Source organism: Dasypus novemcinctus, chromosome Y (assembly GCF_030445035.2).
Source record: "Dasypus novemcinctus isolate mDasNov1 chromosome Y, mDasNov1.1.hap2, whole genome shotgun sequence".
Classification (NCBI taxonomy): Eukaryota; Metazoa; Chordata; class Mammalia; order Cingulata; family Dasypodidae; genus Dasypus; species Dasypus novemcinctus.
In genome coordinates, this window is record NC_092216.1 from 6,907,357 (window position 1) to 6,926,957 (window position 19,601).

Sequence of the window (19,601 nt, forward strand, 5' to 3'; positions counted from 1 at the left end):
ATTGACATAGAATCTTTGTACTTCTCTTTGGGGGCTGCAAAGTTGGCACTGCCCAGGTCAGGGAGTACAGGAGTCACTACTATGGGAGGAGTACTAGCAGGGCCTCGAGGGTGTGAGTTGTGAGCCGAGAGAAACAGCGAGGTGGAGAGCATTCTTGCTGTGGAGGCAGGGCTGGTAGACCAGTTGTCAGGTGAACTGAGGCACACTTAGCAGCTGGAGGTCAGTGTGGAGTTGCTACGCCTTGCCTCTTTTCCACTCTCCTCTTGCCCCTTCACTCTTTTCTTTTTTGCTTAGTATCCAGACATCCCTTTATTCTTTTTTTTCCCTTCTTTCGTTTTTTTTTAATGTTACATTAAAAAAAAATAGGAGGTCCCCATATATCCCCACCCCCTCACCCCATTCCTCCCACATCAACAACCTCTGTCATCGTCGTGGCACATTCATTGCATTTGGTGAATACATCTTGGAGCACTGCTGCACCACATGGATAATGGTTTACATTGTAGTTTACACTCTCCTCCAGTCCACCCACTGGGCCATGGCAGGACACACAATGTTCAGCATCTGCCCCTGTAGCACCAACCAGGACAACTCCAAGTCCTGAAAATGCCCCCACATCATATCTTTTCTTTCCTCTCCCTGCCCTCAGCAGCTACTGTGGCCACTTTCTCCACATCAATGCTACAGTTTCTTCCATTACTAATCACAACAGTTCCATAGTAGAATATCAGTAAGTCCACTCTAATCCATACTCTATTCCTCCATCCTGTGGACCTTAGAATGGTTGTGTCCACTCCACATCTATATAAAGAGGGGCTTAGATTCCACATGGCTGATAGATGCCCTCTTTTTCTTCTGCTTTCTCTTTCTCTCTCTTTCTCACTTCCTGTGCTAATAGGAGAGTGTGTCTACTCCCGGGGAACCTTCAGCTGATAGCTTCTTCACTCCCCAGGACCCCACAGAGAACCAGGGACCTGGACAAGGAGCTGGCTGGGAGGTGGGGAGCTTGTCCCTTCTGGGTCCGGTTTGTGAGACCAGCAGTGGGAGCAGGGCCCGGCGGAAGCTGCTGCCCTAGAGGTGTCGTTCCCATTTGCCCCAGTGGTGTGGTGGTAGACACACGCTACCAGGATGTCCTGGTCCCCACTCCAAACAAGCCACATGGCGCTGGGCTGCCTGCAGGACTTCAGGCAAAGGACCCAGCAGCCCTGCAGCCAGGTCAGATGGCTGTGCCGTTACCGGGGATGGAGTGGGAAAGGGGAGCCGGCTAGCCAACACCTCTTCTCCCATCCCCCTCCCACTTTCCCAGCAGAGCAGGGTGTTCAGAGTCCCACCTCTCCTCCAGGTAAGCCCGGAGACTCAGAGGTGACTGGATGTACCCTCAGGGCAGGGAGAGCATCCTGGGTGCCTCAGGCCAGACAGCGGGCAGCTCTTGACCGTGGGTGGCTTCCAAGTTCAAGTCGCATGTGACTGGTCCTGGCGGATGGAAGCCAGAGACCTTCTGCTCTTCTTGCTAGTTCCTGCTGGAGGGAGCCAGGGAGCACGCAGCTCCATGGGCAGCTGCAGCCATCTTCAGACCTCTGGCGGCCCTGGTCTTGGGTGAAGCCAAAGCTGAGTGGGGAAGGAAAGAACTGGCAAGCCCATCCACTACAAGGAAGCCCGCCGGCCCTCGGAATTCTCTTCCTTGAGTGACACGTGTCCGCCCTCGTGGCTTAAGCTGAAGGGGTTCAGGTTCCTGTTACCTGAGGCTAAACCACCCCACCCCACATGAGCACAAAGGCATGCTCTGCATTCATCCGCATGACAGTTATTGTGCGAAAAGCTCCCATTTCATTTTGGGGTTTTTTTCAACAGGATCCTAAAGAAGTCATAGCTGCAAAACCGTACGTGGGGAGGGACACAATGTCCTTTCCAGCTAGGATGTCAGCACATGCATCTCTTCTAGATTTGGGTTGAGTTGTTGTCGTAGGATCGTGTGGGTGTTTTGTATAGATTGTTTCGATTTTTTTGCCATTATTAACAAACATACACACAGATACATAGGAAGAATTGTAAAATCACAGTCCTGGCCCGCGTCCCACCCCACCCCCTTTTTTCTTTTCAGGATCAAATTTCTGGACACAGGGCTGTGAAATGAGAAAGGAAACAGCTTGCAGCCAATGGGCCACCATTCCTGCTCATGAAAAACCACAACCTCCAACTGGGTTTCCATTTTTCACATCAGCAGGCCTAGTTCTCCATGAACCTGGAGGGCGTTTTTGATTTATTAGGGAATACGTGTTGGTTTTCTTCTTATAAATTGGTTATTAGACATAAAAATATTATCATCTCCTTATGGATTCAACTAGATTATGTTGATGACATAAGCATTTTCAACTGAGGACTATACTATTTTTGTTACACGTTATTTTGAAAGTTTGGATTAAGGGATGAAAACTTCCTTAAAAAATATAAACTCACAATTGAAAACTGTAATCAAATAAATATCATGATTAAATACATTGCGAATTTAAAACTCTTAAGTATTAATGCACCTAATGTAATGCACTGGGGAATGGATGTAGTTCAGTAGTTGAGCACCTGCTTTCCGTGTACGAGGTCCCAGGTTCATTCCCCACTACCTCCTTTAAATGGACAAATAAATCTTAAGATTTACATATATAGCATATATATATAGCATTTATATATATAGCATAAAACACCATCATTTCTAGACTGTGCTAACAATCTGTTGCCATGCATATATATTCACTTCCACAGATAAAAACATATGCAAAATAGGGTGAGCTGGGGGAAAAACCACCAAATGTAAGATAAGGACTATGATTAGCAGTAAGATTTTGACATTTTTCCTTCGTAATTTGTAACAAACATCTCATGACAATGCAAGGTGTTGGTGGAGGGTTGATGGATGGGATGTTACGATGTTATGCATGTTTGCTTTCTAAGTTCACAACTTTTACTATACACTTAATTGTTTATGTATATTCATATATAAATGATATAAAGATAATAATAGTAGGGAGGATTGGGGGAAAATACTTTGGTTAGTAGTAATATTTTGACTTTAATCATTAGTTAAAAAGGTTTAACAACAATGTAAGCTGTTGGTGGTAGGGTGAGTTATGAGAGTCCTGCGTGATGTTATATATGTTTGTTTTGTAAGTTCACAGCTATTACTATACACCTATTGTTTATGTATGTTTGTGTGTGGGTGATATATTTCAATAAATTAATTTAAAAAACTATGATAATAAAAAGCATATGCATAAAAGCTACTATTTGTAATAAAAATAAATAATTATAAGCTCCTATCAAGCAAGGACTTTTATTTTTTTCTTTTTCTTTTTTTTATTGTATTTTTTTTTTAGGATACATAAATCACAAAAAATGTTACATTAAAAAAAATGAGAGGTTCCCACATATACCGCCCCCCAACCCCCCCCCCACTCCTCCCACATCAACAACCCCCTTCATCATTGCAGCACATTCATTGCATTTGGTAAATACATTTTGGAGCACTGCTGCACCACATGGATAGTGGTTTACATTGTAATTTATACTCTCCCCCAATCCATTCAGTGGGTTATGGCAGGATATATAATGTTCAGCATCTGTCCCTGGAATATCATTTAGGACAACTCCAAGTCCCGAGAATGCCCCCACATCACATCTCTTCTTCCCTCTCCCTGCCCTCAGCGACTACCGAGGCCTCTTTATCCACATCAATGCTACAGTTTCTTCCATTACTAGTCACAATAGTTCCAGAGCAGAATACCAGTAGGTTCACTCTAATCCATATTTTATTTCTCTATCCTGTGGACCCTGGGATGGTGATGTCCATTCCACCTCTATATCGAGAGGGGGCTTAGATCCCACGTGATTGATGGATATGATTCTCCTGCTTGCAGTTGTAGGCACTCTCGGTTCCCTGTTGTGGCTGACCATCTTCATCCCCCTGTTAGCTGACCTGGGTAAGTCCAACAACCTGGAGAGCAGGAGTTGCAACTCTGCTGAGGCTCAGGGCCCAGCTGGCACATGGCCAGTCCAGAGATTCAAGTCTCCTGGGCATCTACCAACCCCAGCACCAACCACAGGTTCAGTAAAAGTGACAGAAGAGGCATGTGCAGACAGGTCACATCTGAGTCCAACTCCATCACACTCAGGGACACAAAATCCAAAGTGGGGCCCGCTGACAAGGCAATGGACTCCAGAGCCATCTGCCATGACCGAAGAATCTGTGGGTCTCTGTAGCCTTCAGGAGCACCAGCACCTGGGGTTGTATCTACTTGGGCTGTCTCTGGGATCCTGCAAGGACTTTATTAACAGGTTCCTATTGAGTGAATGAATGGATGAATGAAAAATATTCGTTTGAGTATACATACAATGCACCTGTGAAATGGGCTAGGCATTAAATATTAAATACATCAACGCTCGTGCATCCAGTTTAGAGAGTGGTTCAATGGTGAACATGGGAAACGTCAAGCGACTCCATCGGAAAGTTGGAGGACACACACATGACCCGACTTGATCTGTGACTTTACGTCTAGTGTCTATTTTAGAACATCCTCACTCTTCACAGCCAGCGTTGAACTCCTAAGACTCAGATGGGCTTCATAACCACGTGCACAAATGACACTGCTTTTGTCCTTTTGTGTGAAAGCAACGACAGCGCGTTTCCAGGCGCACTTACGCCATTGGGATGGAATTTTAGTTAGGTCAAGTGGTAATGTGATCTGTTGAGTAAAAACTGTTGGGTTGTTAGAATCTTCTAACCAGATTCATCTTCCTTGGACTCGTAGCTTCCCAGTTAGCAGCTCAGAGCCCTTCATAGCTTTCCCTTAGGCTTCCACGGAAGGTCCAAACTCTTTGTGGCGTGAGAACTGGCCACAGCAACACCTCTATTCTTCCGTGTGATCTGAAAGTCCCCTTGGTGGGTGGCCAGTTCTCAGGCTTCCTTCCTGGGCTCGCCTTGCCCCTCGGCATGCTGTCCCCATGCACTTGTCCCCTGGAACGTGCTCCTCAGGCATGTTGCCTCTCAAATTCCTGCAGCCTAATATGAGGCCCACCTCAGACCTTCCCTGCCCACCAGCCCCCCAAAATTCCCTCTTTTGATCCACCCTGTAACAGCAACGTAACTGCTCACTTCATTTCATGGTTAAACATACCCCCCTTATCCCACAGCTCCTTTCTTAATGGAACTTGTGCTTATATCCTACAGAGCTGTTGAATGTTCTGATATCCCAATAAGAAAGTACAGTCAAGTCAGGAACCTTTACTAAGGCGGCTGGTGAGAAATCATGGACCTTTTTATATATTGTTCCACTATCTTCTCGCATCTAATGTTTGCCAGGGAGAAGTCTGAACTGCCTTGAGTGTTTTTCTGGGTACCCATAGAGTTCCTTCAGTAACTTCAGAGATCAGTAATTTACTAAACCATTTCTTTGCTCATTGATCCATAGAAATAGTCCTAGATTTCACTGGGCTATTGCATCTTCTCCTTAAAGGCCCCTAGCTGCTTCCACCTTTTTTTTTTTGAAAAAGGAGTATTAATCCTCATCCTTAAAGGAGGAGATATTTGTTTGGACCAGCCAGTTGAGTTAAACTTGGGGTGAGGGGGCAGAAGAAAGAGCTGAAGGATGGCCAGCTTGAAAGTCAGGCTGCTACCTCTGGGAATTTCTCAGCTGCACTGTCTGTGGGTGACCCTTCTCCAGGGTAGCAGGTAGTCTTCCTGGTTCATGAGGTCATGGATCTTACAGAATGTTTTCATGTGGTTATTTAACCTTGACTTATCTTCACCAAGCAAGAATGAGCACTTGCAAGGTTATGTGCCACCTCTTGATTTCTCCTCGACACTGCCAAACCAACAGACTGCTTTGGGCAAAGATGGCCTGTTGGCTTGCTTTCTTATTTAGTCTTCCTCCCACCCCATGCTGTGATTTAAGCATGATTCAAGGAGGCTTCCGAAACCACCCCATGAATCCTTACTCTTTCAAGCAAGGGATGGTTGGTTTTCCCCTTGATTTCTGTCTCCACTTTGGATAGCTCTGAGTTCTGTCATCCCTGCCTGGGATGCACAGAGGAAGGCACTTTCTCTTGCTATCCTCCTTCACCTTTAGCCAAATTCTCAGGCACCTGCTCGCCTTCCAGGGCTATCGATATCCCTGGCCTCATCAAATACATCATTTCATTCTTTGCTTGACTCTTATTCCCTTTGTTGTTTTGGGTTCATTTCACAGAGGAAATGGGACAGAAATATACCACCATCACATGAAATCAAAAATTCAATTCCTTCCTTTAAATTTGTTCCTCTTTTACTTTCTCCTCAATGAATTTGGTATCAGAGGAGAGGGCGAGAGGGAGTGGGGGGAGAGGAGAAGGAAAGAGAGAGAGAGAGAGGAAGGAAGGAGTTTGAAGAGAATGTCTTAACATACTTTTATTTTAAAAGTCACAAGTATAGGACAGAGATGAAATTTTTGAGGCTAATGCTGGCATCTTTTAATGTTGTATATGAGGACAGTGTATGTAAAAATACTGTCAGAGAAGATAAGTAGCTGATGAAGAATTTTAATTCTATCAGAGGGATAGTGTGATGGTTAGGCTATTGTGTCAACTCGGCCAGGTAATTGTGCGCAGTTGTTTGAGATCAAGCAAGCACTGGGCTAACTGTAATACAAGGGCATTTCTGGACTTCAGTCACCATTGACTTCACTGCAGTGGTAAATCATAGATAGCTGGTTATAATTACATCAATCAGGGAGACTGCCATCAGCAGTGAGTCATGCTTAATCCAATCAGTGGAATCCCTTAAAGGGGGAAGTGATTCCAGCATTGGGAGAGAATTTCCCAGCTCGTCTTTGGACAGCCAGCATCTCCCAGAACTCGTCAAGAATCTTCACTGAACTTTCATTGGAGCTCCTGGTTGCAGCCTGCCTGTGGAACCTGGACCTGTGTATCCCCACGGCTGCGTGAGAGACTCTTACATATCTCTTACTATCAATGGATATCCCTTGTTGATTCTGTTTCCCTAGAGAACCCTGACTAATATAGAGAGTATATAGCTGTAATTTTTCCTTAATTCAAACCAAAATTAGATTGCTTACATAGATAGCCATGTTCGGTTTTCTCTAAGTTATTTTGGTTGAAATGTACCACAGTTGATTATATATATATACATATATATTTCTCGGCTTATCTTGATTTCCAATTTTGTCTGTAGGGTGCCTCTTCCCTGCTTGAGCCAACATGCTGGGGTACAGGATGTCTGCAGGCGCAGATGAGCCCAGCAGATAGCTACATGAAATCGCAGGGAAGGATGCATCTGGGGTACATGGCTTCTGTTGGCAGTACAAGAAGAAGGATTTCCATTTGTCGTGTGCATTGTCCTTGGAGTTCCCAGCAGTGAACACCTACTTGCTTCTTTTCATTTTCATGGTGTTTCAGATTAACTTTTATAATAATGAAAGTTAGGTGAAGTGTGTGGATTTTGAGAAGAGATTAGAGAAAGATCCTAGTTTTCATACTACTTGCTTATAACACCTGGCTTATTTCGGAAAAATAAAAAGTTGAAAAGGAGGGGGAATTCTTTCCTCTACTATGGTCCAAAAGGTAGGGGAAAATGTTCAAAATTTTGAAAAATAAACCGATGTAATTCTCAAATGTCATGCTCTTATAGTTGAGAGGAAATTAATGCATGTTCTTTAGTAACTTCATGTTGCAATAGACTTACATTTAACTGAAAGTAAGGCAATTTTAGGATAAGTCCTGATCATAAGGGGGAAGACTGTCATACGCTGAACACAGAGTCTAAAGTTCCGCTGGGATAACTGCTGCTCTTTCCTGAGGCTGCTCCTTCCCATTCCACAGCAGACATTTCTAAAAGGACGGTGGATTCGAGGCACCCATTGCTAATTCCTATTCAAAAGCATACCTGCTATTTACAAGTTTATTTTCTACCAGCGTTTTTGTAGAGTGACATAACAATGTTCGTTTGGAAATGACTGTCCCCTGGTGAATTCAAGGTCTCTGTGGAGGCTGCTGGGGGTAAATGTCCACCTTCGGGAAGGTATAATATCGACATTGCTGTGGGTAACTTCTTGGCAGTGGAGAAAATGGCACACAATAATGGTTCTTTTATAACTTCCTTTAAGCCCCCACGTGCCTTGGGGTTGGGATTAGGAGCACTGAGCATTAAAACCCTAGCAATGTGGACTGGAGGGAGATTTCTTTCTGTGCACTCAGCCCTCGGGTCCTCTCAGGTAATGATGGGGGTGGGGGGACAAGTATGGGACGAGCCAAGGACACCATGTCATGGCTGCCATTTTTAAATACAACATTTCATTCAAAGAAAAGTGGATGTGTTCAGCATGGGAGGCCATCTCCTGGTACCCAGTGGGTCTGCCCTACACCCCTGGCATCTTCATGAATTGGGGCTGCAGAGTCAGCTGGACTTCCACTTCCTCTGGACAACCACGCAGCCAGTGCCCACGATCTACACAACCCCTGGGAGGAGTTTCTGTCCATGATGGAGCATGGATCTGTGCTAGGACTTGACTCAGGGCAGGATGTTGTGATACGCTGGACGCCCGGTGCTGAGAAGGTGCAGGCAAAGGTCTACTGCTGAAGGGCAGAGCAGAGTGGAGGGGCTGCCCAGGAAGAGCTGGACAGGAGGGGCTGTGTATTAGTCAGCCAAAGGGGTGCTGATGCAAAAGACCAGAAATTGGTTGGTTTTTATAAAGGGTATTTATTTGAGGTAGGAGCTTACAGATACCAGGCCATAAAGCATAAGTTACTTCCCTCAACAAAGGCTATTTTCACATGTTGGAGCAAGATGGCTGCTGATGTCTGTCAGGGTTCAGGTTTGCTGGGTTCCTCTCTTCCAGGGTCTTGCATCTGTCTGGGTTCAGGGTTCCTCTCTTTCTGGGGCTGGCTTCTCTTTCCTCTGTGAGCTTACTTCCTGGGGCTCCAGCTTAACCCTCCAGCATCAAACTCCAACATCAAAACTCCAATGTCAAAAGCCCTCAACTCTGTCCTTTGCCATGCCTTTTATCTGCGAATCCCCATCCACCAAGGGGTGGGTACTCAATGCCCTACTGATTACTTAATCAGGTAAACTTCTGAATCCAATATAATCTCATATGCTCAGAGGGAAAGACTAGTTTACAAACATAATCCAATATTTCTTTTTTGGAATTCATCAATAATATCAAACTGCTACACTCCACCCTCTGAATTCCAAAAGACATTATAATATTCAAAATAAACCTTAAATCAGTTAGAATGCAAGTACTAAATCAGATCACAATCAATTTAAAGAAATACAGTTTGTGCTGCGGCAAAGTCCTGTCTGCTATAGACCTCTGAAACTTACAAAACAATTTATCTGTTTCCAATACAAATGGACAAAGGATAAACATTTTCTTTATAATAAGGAGATACTGGGAGGGAAACATGAGTCACCGGTCCTCTACAGTTCAGTAAACCTGCAGGGCATCCTCCATTCAATTTCAATCTGCGAGTCATTCCTTTTTCTTTTCCCCCCATGATTTCTTAAATTTTTTAAAATGTTACATTAAAAAAAAATAAGAGGTTCCTATATACCCCCCACTCCACTCCTCCCACATTAACAACCTCCCTCACCATTGCAGCACACTCACTGTACTTGGAGAACACACCCTAGAGCACCACCACACCATATGGATGACAGTTCACATTCTAGTTTATACTCTCCCCCAGTCCACCCAGTGCATTATGGCAGGATATATAATGTCCAGCATCTGTCCCTGCTGTACCACCCAGGACAACTCCAAGTCCTGAAAATGCCCCCAAATCACATCTCTTCTTCCCTCTCCCTACCACCAGAAGCTACTGTGGCCACTTTCTCTACATCAATGCTACAATTTCTTCCATTACTAATCACAATAGTTCCACAGTAGAATATCAGTAAGTACACTCTAATCCAGACTCTATTCCTCCATCCTGTGGGCCCTGGGATGTCCACTCCACCTTTATATCAAGAGGGAGCTTAGATTCCACATGGATGATGGATGCAATTCTTCTGCTTGCAGTTGTAGGCACTCACGGTTTCCTGGTGTGGTGGTTGACCATCTTCACCTCCCTGTTAGCTGGCCTGGTAAGTCCAATGAACCACAGGGTAGGCGTTGCAAGACTGCTGAGGCCCAGGGCCCAGTTGGCACACGGACAGTCCAGAGATTCAAGTCTCCTGAGAATACACCAACCCTAGCACCAACCACAGCTTCAGTTAAAGTGACAAAAGAGGCATGTGTAGAAAGGTCACATCTGAGTCCAACTCTATAACACGCAGGAACACAGATTCCAAAGAAGGGCCAACTGACACAGTACTAAATTCCAGAGCCATTTTCCATGACCAAGAACCTGTGCGTCTCCATAGCCCTTAGGACAACCAGTACCTGGGGTTGTATCTACTTTGACTGTCTCTGGGGGCCTGCTGAGTCATGCATAAGCGCAAACCCTCTGATGACCTCCTAACTCTTTTTTGAAGACTCTTAGCCATATAAACTCATTTGTCTTTGCCATTTCCCCCTTTTATTCAAGGTCAAAAACCAGTTTTTAACACATGATCTTACATGTAGACCGAGATAGTCTGATGATCTGAGTTGACCCTTTTATTCAAGGTCTTTTTCTAGTTACATCATCAGCTGGTGCTTGATAGTAATCTCTCGGCACCAGGGAGGCTCATCCCCAGGAGCCGTGTCCCATGCTGGGGGGAAGGTAATGCATTTACATGCTGAGTTTGGCTTAGAAAGTGGCCACATTTGAGCAACATGGAGGCTCTCAGGAGGTAACTCTTAGGCACCCTGTAGCTCTAGGCCTAGTTCATATTTCAGGCACACAGGCTCATAAGCATAGTCATCAATATCAAGGGCTCATTGTTGGAGCATCCTTCTTTGTTGGTCTTTGCCATTGCCCTTGAGGGATTCTTCCTGTTCCATGGGGAATGTGATAGAGCTGCCCTGGTTAGGAACTCAGCACTCCCTCAACTGTCTTTTGTATCTGTAACTACTATGAAAATACCCAACATATATCCAAACATTTTTATGTACCTTTTATATATGCTCTGGAGAACTCCCTCCCAACCATGTGCCCCCCATCAATAACACCCCATACCAGTGTTCTTCCTCTGCCTTCATTGAACCTCTCTGTGGTCCAAAACTTCTTTAAAAATGAAGCCTAATATATTGCCAAATTCAATTAATAGGAAAATGAAATATAGTGATGGGTTTAAAGATTAGAAATAGAATACATCCCAATTTAGAAAAACTAAAATAGAGTAAAAATAAATTGGGGTATTAAAAAATGAAAAATATTATAAAGATTTGTTTTTGATGTTTTGCATTTCATCACTGCAATAGGTATTGCCCTGCATGTACAGTGGCAAGGCAATTTCTTTCATTTCTTTCTCAGGGTCTACATCCTTGATTTGTTTTTCTTCTAATTTTTAATTTTGTCTTTACAGAAGTTTTAGATCACAAATACAATATAGGGGATTCCCATATATCCAACATCAAACCCTTTTCCCCCTTCCCCAGCAATGATCCCTTTACATGTTCATGTTATATTTGCTGCAGCTGTTGTACAGATATTGAAACATAGCTTTCAAACATGGTTCCATTTTGGTTTACGTTATGGTTTATATTTTAGACTGCACATTCTTAAGATGATGGTTTCTTCTCCTTGGTGCCTTATGGGAACCCACCCTTTCCACATGCTTGCTCAAAGGCCATTTTCTTGGTTCCACCCTCATCAAGCATCTGGGTCTCGACCAAGCTCCAGACCTCTCTCTCCAAGAGTGTTGGGGTGATTGCCACACCTTACCCAATCTTTGGGTTAGAAACTTAACCCCGCCTAGTACAGTGACGAAAGACAATATTCCCCTTAACTTTTGGCATACAGGCTCAACCCTCTCAGAGCAATGAGTTGACCACCTGGCCTTCCCTAATCTTTGGGGGACAGGTCCACGCCTCCCAGACCTGTGGGGTGCTGACCTTAACTGCCATAATCCTTGGGGAATGTGCTCCACCCTCTCTATACCCTAGGGTAGCAAAACTCTCCCAGAACATCGGGTGGGAACATCCACCATTTTCAACTGTTGGTGCAAACTCACCCTCTCTGTACACATGAGTGGGGTTCCTCTCTTGGCCTAAGGTGATGTCCTAATTCCAGATCTCAGCTCCCATGGTTTTCCTCTTAAAGCTGTTCCTCCTTCAATCTCTCCTTTCCATGTCCTTTTAATTCCAGGCTGACAGTGGTTTTGTTCATACGGCTCTCTCAAAAAGTCTGTTGGTTTAACATGCAAGAAGCAGGGGTCCAAGCCATCAAACAGTAAGACTTTCCAAAAGCCTTTCTGAGATAACTGCATCTTCAATCCTTATTTACAAGTTCCAAGTTTAGTTAAGTCCTCCAAGGGGGCACTTTCTTCTGGGAACTTGATTTCCAGAGGCTTGGAATTTCCAGAATCAGTGTCTGTTTTCTCTGTGCCTAATGGTTCAGTCATCAGCATATCTCTCTCATCTAGCATTTTGCTATAGGTTGCAAGCAGAAGCCAAGCCACATTCTCTGTGTTTACTTTGGAAATTTCTTCAGCTAAATGCCCAGGCCCACCATTTTCAAATTCTGCCTTCCACAAAACACCAGGAGTTAATCTTGCTAAGTTCTTTGCAATTTTAAAACATGGATTGCCTTTCCTCCATTTACCAATAATAGTTTCATCATTTACTTCTAAGGCATCATAAAAAGTCTCTTCAGCATCTATCTCACAATTATTTACTTCTAAGACCTTATAAAAAATAACTTTAGGTTCCATATTGCCACCAACGGTCTCTGCAAAGCAATTTAGGCCTTTTTCATCAAGCATCTCACAACTGCTCCAAAAAATACCCCTTACCCATTTATAAAACCATTCCAGTATTCTGGTAATTGCAAAAGCACTTCCTCATTTCTCGGTACCAAATTCTCTATTAGTCAGCCAAAGAGGTGCTGATGCAAAATAACAGAAATTGGTTGGTTTTTATAAAGGATATTTATTTGGGGTAGGGGCTTACAGATACCAGTCCATAAGCATAAGTTACTTCCCCCACCAAAGCCTATTTCCACGTGTTGGAGCAAGATGGCTGCCGACATCTGCCAGGGCTCAGTCTTCCTGGGGTCCTCCCTTCTTGGGGCTTGCTTCTCTTTCCTCTGTGAGCTTACTTCCTGGGGCCTCCAGCTTAAAGCTTCAGCATCCAACTCCAACATCAAATCTTCAACATTAAAACCCCTCAACTCTGTCCTTTGCCATGCCTTTTATCTGCGAGTCCCCTCCCACCAAGGGGTGGGTACTCAACGCCCTATTGATTACTTAATGAAGAAAATCTCTGAATCCAATGTAATCTCATATGCTCAGAGGGAAAGACCAGTTTACAAAAATAATGCAATATTTCTTTTTGGAATTCATCAATAATATCAAACTGCTACAGGCTGCCAGGAGGAGCTGCCCAGGAGGGGATGCCCAGGAGGAGGTGCCAGGAGGAACTTTCCAGGAGGAGGCTGCCCAGGAGGGACTTCCCAGGAGGGGCTGTCCAGGAGGGGGATCCTAGGAGGGCTTGTCCAGGAGGGGGTACCCAGGAGCGGGTATCCAGGAGGGGATGCCCAGGGGGAGCTGTCCAGGGGGAGCTGTTCAGGAGGGGCTGCCCAGGAAGAGCTGCCCAGGAGGGGCTGTCCATGAGAGGACTGTCCAGGAGGAGCTGTCCAGGAGGGGCTGCTCAGGAGGAGCTGTCCAGGAATGGCTGCCCAGGGGGGTTGCCCAGGAGGGGGCTATTCAGAAGGAGATGCCCAGGAGGGGCTGCCCAGGAGGAGTTGTCCAGGAGGGGCTGCCCAGGAGGGGGCTATTCAGAAGGAGATGCCCAGGAGGGGCTACCTAGGAGGGGGCTATTCAGAAGGAACTTCCCAGGAGGGACTGACCAGGAGGAGCTGCCCAGGAGGAGCTGTCAGGAGGGGCTGCCCAGGAGAGGAATATTCAGAAGGAGCTGCCCAGGAGGAGCTGTTCAGGAGGGGCTGTCCAGGAGGGGCTGCCCAGGAAGAGCTGCCCAGGAGGAGCTGCCCATGAGGGGACTGTCCAGGAGGAGCTGTCCAGGAGGGCTGCCCAGGAGGGCTGTCCAGGAGGGGCGGTCCAGGAGGAGCTGTCAGGAGGGGCTGCCCAGGAGGGGAATATTCAGAAGGAACTGCCCAGGAGGAGCTGTTCAGGAGGGGCTGTCCAGGAGGGGCTGCCCAGGAAGAGCTGCCCAGGAGGAGCTGCCCATGAGGGGACTGTCCAGGAGGAGCTGTCCAGGAGGGCTGCCCAGGAGGGCTGTCCAGGAGGGGCGGTCCAGGAGGAGCTGTCAGGAGGGGCTGCCCAGGAGGGGAATATTCAGAAGGAACTGCCCAGGAGGAGCTGTTCAGGAGGGGCTGTCCAGGAGGGGCTGCCCAGGAAGAGCTGCCCAGGAGGAGCTGCCCATGAGGGGACTGTCCAGGAGGAGCTGTCCAGGAGGGCTGTCCAGGAGGGGCGGTCCAGGAGGAGCTGTTCAGGAGGGGCTGTCCAGGAGGGGACTGTCCAGGAGGGGCTGCCCAGGTGGGGGCTATTCAGAAGGAACTTCCCAGGAGGGGCTGCCCAGCAGGAGATGCCCAGGAGGGGCTGCCCAGGAGGAGTTGCCTAGGAGGGGCTGCCCAGGAGGGGGCTGCAGGAAGGCTGGGCACTTGCCTCCTAGCACTCTTTCTTGTCCAGCGCAAGGCGCAAGTCCCTCCAAACCAGACCTTGCTGCCTTTGTGTTGCACAGTAAGGGCTTTGCTGGGTTTGCAAAGACCAGGGCGGGCTCTCAACTGTCCAGGGAATGAAGGGCTTGGAATGCGGTAGCAGCCTTGCACTGTTATACCTTAAAGGACACGTCCAGGAAAGGTGAGTCATCCAGCCCCTGGCCCCAACTGCACCCAGCAATGAACTGACAGCCTAGGGGCAACCAGGAACGCCTACTGCCACCCTCTTTCTTTGACCTTTCTGCCTGCTGGCACTGTCCCCCGTTTCCCCCTTTATCCTGCTCCCCTCAAAGTCTCCAGTGCCCTGTGAAGTGGCCTCTCCAGCCTACTTCCTCTCCTGCTGTGCTCCAGTCAAAAGTACTTCACTGTGAACCCTCCTCTCCTTTCCCTGCCCTCTTCCTTGCATCAAAATTTGATTCCCTCTTATGGGAGTGCTCAGGTGAAAATGAGAAGGAAGTGATCTGATTAAAGAGGTTAAGAGGGGAGCTTGCATTTGGAAAAGGGGATTAATGAGCATATTTGACAATGTCACCATGGAATTTAAATGTGGAGATAGAGAGCAGGAGAGAACTTTCCTGCAGGAAGGGAGAGGTTTGGATCACAAGTGTTTTCAGGTGCTTCAATCCTGAGAGCAAGTGGCTGCATCATTTGCATGTCTATAAACATCTCTTGTGATGAGGGGGGCCTAAAGAGCTAGGGAGAAGGGTGGTCCAAGAGTCCTTCAGTTATCAGGCTACGTTTGAGCCTCAGGACTGAGGATTCAAGGGGGAGACGGCAGCCTGCTCCTGGGAAGCTCTTTTCCCCAAGCTTCCACTCAGCTCTCACCTTCCCTCTCCTTCTCAGGTACACTTCTTCAAAGAGAACTGGAAGCCAGTCCCCATTCTGTTTAGAATACAGTTCAGGTGACTTCTCAATGCCCTTGGTCTGTGGCGCTCAGAAGGCTCACTCCTCTTTCCAGCCTCTCTGGAGCTTTCCTTTGAGGCACACCCAACTTCACCAGAGAACCTCCTTCTGCAGAGTGCCTCCTGGCTCCCTCCTGCCCTGTCATGAGGGGCTGCCCCCCACTTTTGGTCTCTCTCAAGAGTCTTCTGGGAAGCAGCTGTGGCTCAACTGATAGAGCATCCGCCTACCATATGGAGGGTCCAGGGTTCAAACCCAGGGCCTCCTGACCCGTGTGGTGAGCTGGCCCAGGCACAGTGCTGCCATGCACAAGGAGTGCCATGTGCAGGAGTTTCCCCCACATAGGGGAGCCCCACGCACAAGGAGTGGGCCCCCGCAAAGAGAGCCACCCTATATGAAAAAAGCACAGCCCACCCAGGAGTGGCACCGTACACATGGAGAGCTAACACAGCAAGATGATGCAACGAAAAAGAGACGCAGTTTCCCGGTGCCGCCCGACAATGCAAGCGGATGCAGAGCACACAGCAAATGGACACGGAGAGCAAACAATGGAGAGAAGGGGAGAGAAATAAATAAAATCTTTAAAAATAAAAAAGGGAGTCTTGTGAATGCACCATCGCTACGTCCTCACTTTAATCCCCTCTGACATGTCCCTGAATGGATCCTGTTCAGGCCACAGTAGCCCAAGCCTGGCCGGAGCCCACGCCTCTTCTCTGTCTTCACCTTGCTTGACACGTCCTGGTGACATCTGGAGGCGGGCCAGCCCACCTTCATGGAACCCTCTTTTCCTTCCATATCCAGGCACCAGTCAGTTGCCTCCCCAGGCAGTGAATCAAGGGCAGCTGATGCTTGCCCTGGAGGAAATGCACAGCTGTAGGAGATGCTGGGGCTTGACAGACGAGGGTGTGAGCAATGGAGAGAAGGAACCCATTCTCTGCCCCCTCTCCATCACCGACACCACGGCTGAGGACCACCACTTCCTCCAGAGGGCTGCTGAGACACACCCCTTGTTTCCTGATGCCTCATCCAGACCGTAAACCTTCTGCAGCATAGGCTCTCTTTTCTGCCTCACGCTTCCTACTCTTGCTCCCTCAGATCCCATAGTGCAGACAGAATGAGTTTTTTAAAAAGTGCTAATCTGGTGTAGAATTCTTTGAGGGTTTCCCTTGCAGGTGGGGAGAAATCTGAGATTTTGAGAAAGGCTCACACACAGTTGGGGCTGAGCCCACCTCCGCCGGGGCTGAGCCCACCTCCGCCGGGGCTGAGCCCACCTCCGCTGGGGCTGAGCCCACCTCCCCGGGGCTGAGTCCACCTCCCCTAGCTGAGCCCACCTCTCCAGGGCTGAGCCCACCTCCTCCAGGCTGAGCCCACCTTCCCGGGGCTGAGCCCACCTCCCCGGGGCTGAGCGCACCTCTCCGGGGCTGAGCCCACTCCTTCAGGCTGAGCCCACCTCCTCCAGGCTGAGCCCACCTCCCCGAGCTGAGCCAACCTCCCCAGGGCTGAGCCCATCTCCTTCAGGCTGAGCCCGCCTCCTTCAGGCTGAGCCCACCTTCCCGAGCTGAGCCCACCTCCCTGGGGCTGAGCCCACCTCCCCGGGGCTGAGCCCACTTCCTCCAGGCTGAGCCCACCACCTCGAGCTGAGCCCACCTCCCCGAGGCTGAGCCCACCTCCTTCAGGCTGAGCCCACCTCTTCCATGATGAGCCCACCTCCCCGACCTGAGCCCACCTCCCCGGGGCTGAGTCCACCTCCCCTGGCTGAGCCCACATCTCCGGGGCTGAGCCCACTCCTTCAGGCTGAGCCCACCTCCTCCAGGCTGAGTCCCCCTCCCCGGGGCTGAGCTCACCTCCCCGAGCTGAGCCCACCTCCCCAGGGATGAGCCCACCTCCTCCAGGCTGAGCCCACCTCCCCGAGCTAAGCCCACCTCCCCTGGGGCTGAGCCCACCTCCCCTGGGGCTGAGCCCACCTCCCCCAGGCTGAGCCCACCTCCCCCAGGCTGAGCCCACCTCCTCCAGGCTGAGCCCACCTGCCCGGGGCTGAGCCCACCTCCCTGGGGCTGAGCCCACCTCCTTCAGGCTGAGCCCACCTCCTCCAGGCTGAGCCCACCTCCCCGGGGCTGAGCCCACTTCCCCGGGGCTGAGCCCACCTCCCCGAGCTGAGCCCACCTCCCCGGGCCTGAGCCCACCTCCTCCAGGCTGAACCCACCTCTCCGGGGCTGAGCCCACCTCCCCCGGGCTGAGCCCACCTCCCTAGGTCTGAGTCCACCTCCCAAGGGCTGAGCCCACCTCCCCCAGGCTGAGCCACTTTGTCCTTGCATCGTCCCCTCCTGGGACAGGCACACAACCTTCCTAGAAGCACAGCCTGCATGCTTTGCTGCCTCTGCCTACAGCCGTCTTTGCCAGTCTAACTTGAGTTTACTTCAGGTGTAATTTATGTTCCAAAAATTCACCCCATTTACGTGTGCAATGCAATGATCACTACTGTATTTAGAGCACCGTGCAACTAACACCACCATCTTTATTCCTTCATCCCAAGCCTTGGCAACCGCCCATCTACTTCCCTTCTCTCTGGATCTGGCCATTCTTGACATTTTGTAGAAACGGAGTCACGCACTATGGGGCCTTTTGCACCAGACTTCGTTTTCTCAGCGTTGTGTCGCGGAGCTTCTTCCTCACTGGAGCATGCATCAGAACGCCATTCCCGTTTACAGCCGAGCCATGTTCCACTGTTAAGTGCTGACTGCAGTTTGTTGATCTGTTCATCTGGCGATGGACGCCTGGGTTGTTTTCCACCTTTTGGCTATTGTGAAAGGTGCAGCAGGAACACTGGAGGATGTTCACACCCAGGTGAGACAAATGGCATCACTTCTCTTGGGTTTACACCTTGGAGTGGGGTGGCTGGGCCACTTTTTTTGAGCCTGGCCAGGCTATCATTAACTGCTTTCTTTCTTTTTCTCACTCTCTCTTTTTTTTTTTTTCAATGTTACATTAAAAAATGAGGTCCCCATGTACCCCCCACCCCCCTCACCCCACTCCTCCCACATCAACAACCTCTTTCATCATCGTGGCACATTCACTGCATCTGGTGAATACATTTTGGAGCACTGCTGCACCACATGGATAGTGGTCTACATTGTAGTCTACACTCTCCCCTGGTCCACCCTTGGACCATGGCAGGACATACAATGTCCAGCATCTGTCCCTGCAGCACCACCCAGGACAACTCCAAGTCCTGAAAATGCCCCCACGTCACATCTCTTCTTCCCTCTTCCTAACCTCAGCAGCTACCGTGGCCACTTTCTCCACATCAGTGCTACAATTTCTTCCCTTGCTAATCACAATAGTTCCGTAGTAGAACACCAGTAAGTCCACTCTAGTCCACACTCTATTCCTCCATCCTGAGGACCCTGGGATGGCGATGTCCATGCCCCCTCTAGATTGAGAGGGGGCTTAGACTTCTTTCTGACTCTACTTGGAGTGCCGCTCCCAGTCCTAAAGTAAGTAAGGTGGTCCCCGCTGTCCTCTTACTTTGTGAAGGATAAAGCCTGCACGTGATTCTTTCCCACGGCTCTCTCACTGTGCCCTACGCCCCATGAAGGCAGGGCCTGGTACCGTGGTTTGCACACAGGTCCTCCATCAACATGGGGAAACCAGACAATCATGGCAGTCAGAACCCGCTGTGAGCTGTTTCTTCAAGGGTGTGCTGGCGAGGCAAGGGCAGGGGGCCGTTCGTGAATAATGAGAAGGCGTGCACGGCGCACAGTGGCCGAGGGCTGTCGAGGGACCTTCACCAGGTGTCTCCTCGGCCTCCCCCCCACACCGACCCCTGGGTGCTCTGCCTTGGGTGCAACCCTCGACGGGATCCAGTTGGCCTGCAGGTTCGAGGCTGCCTTCCTTTA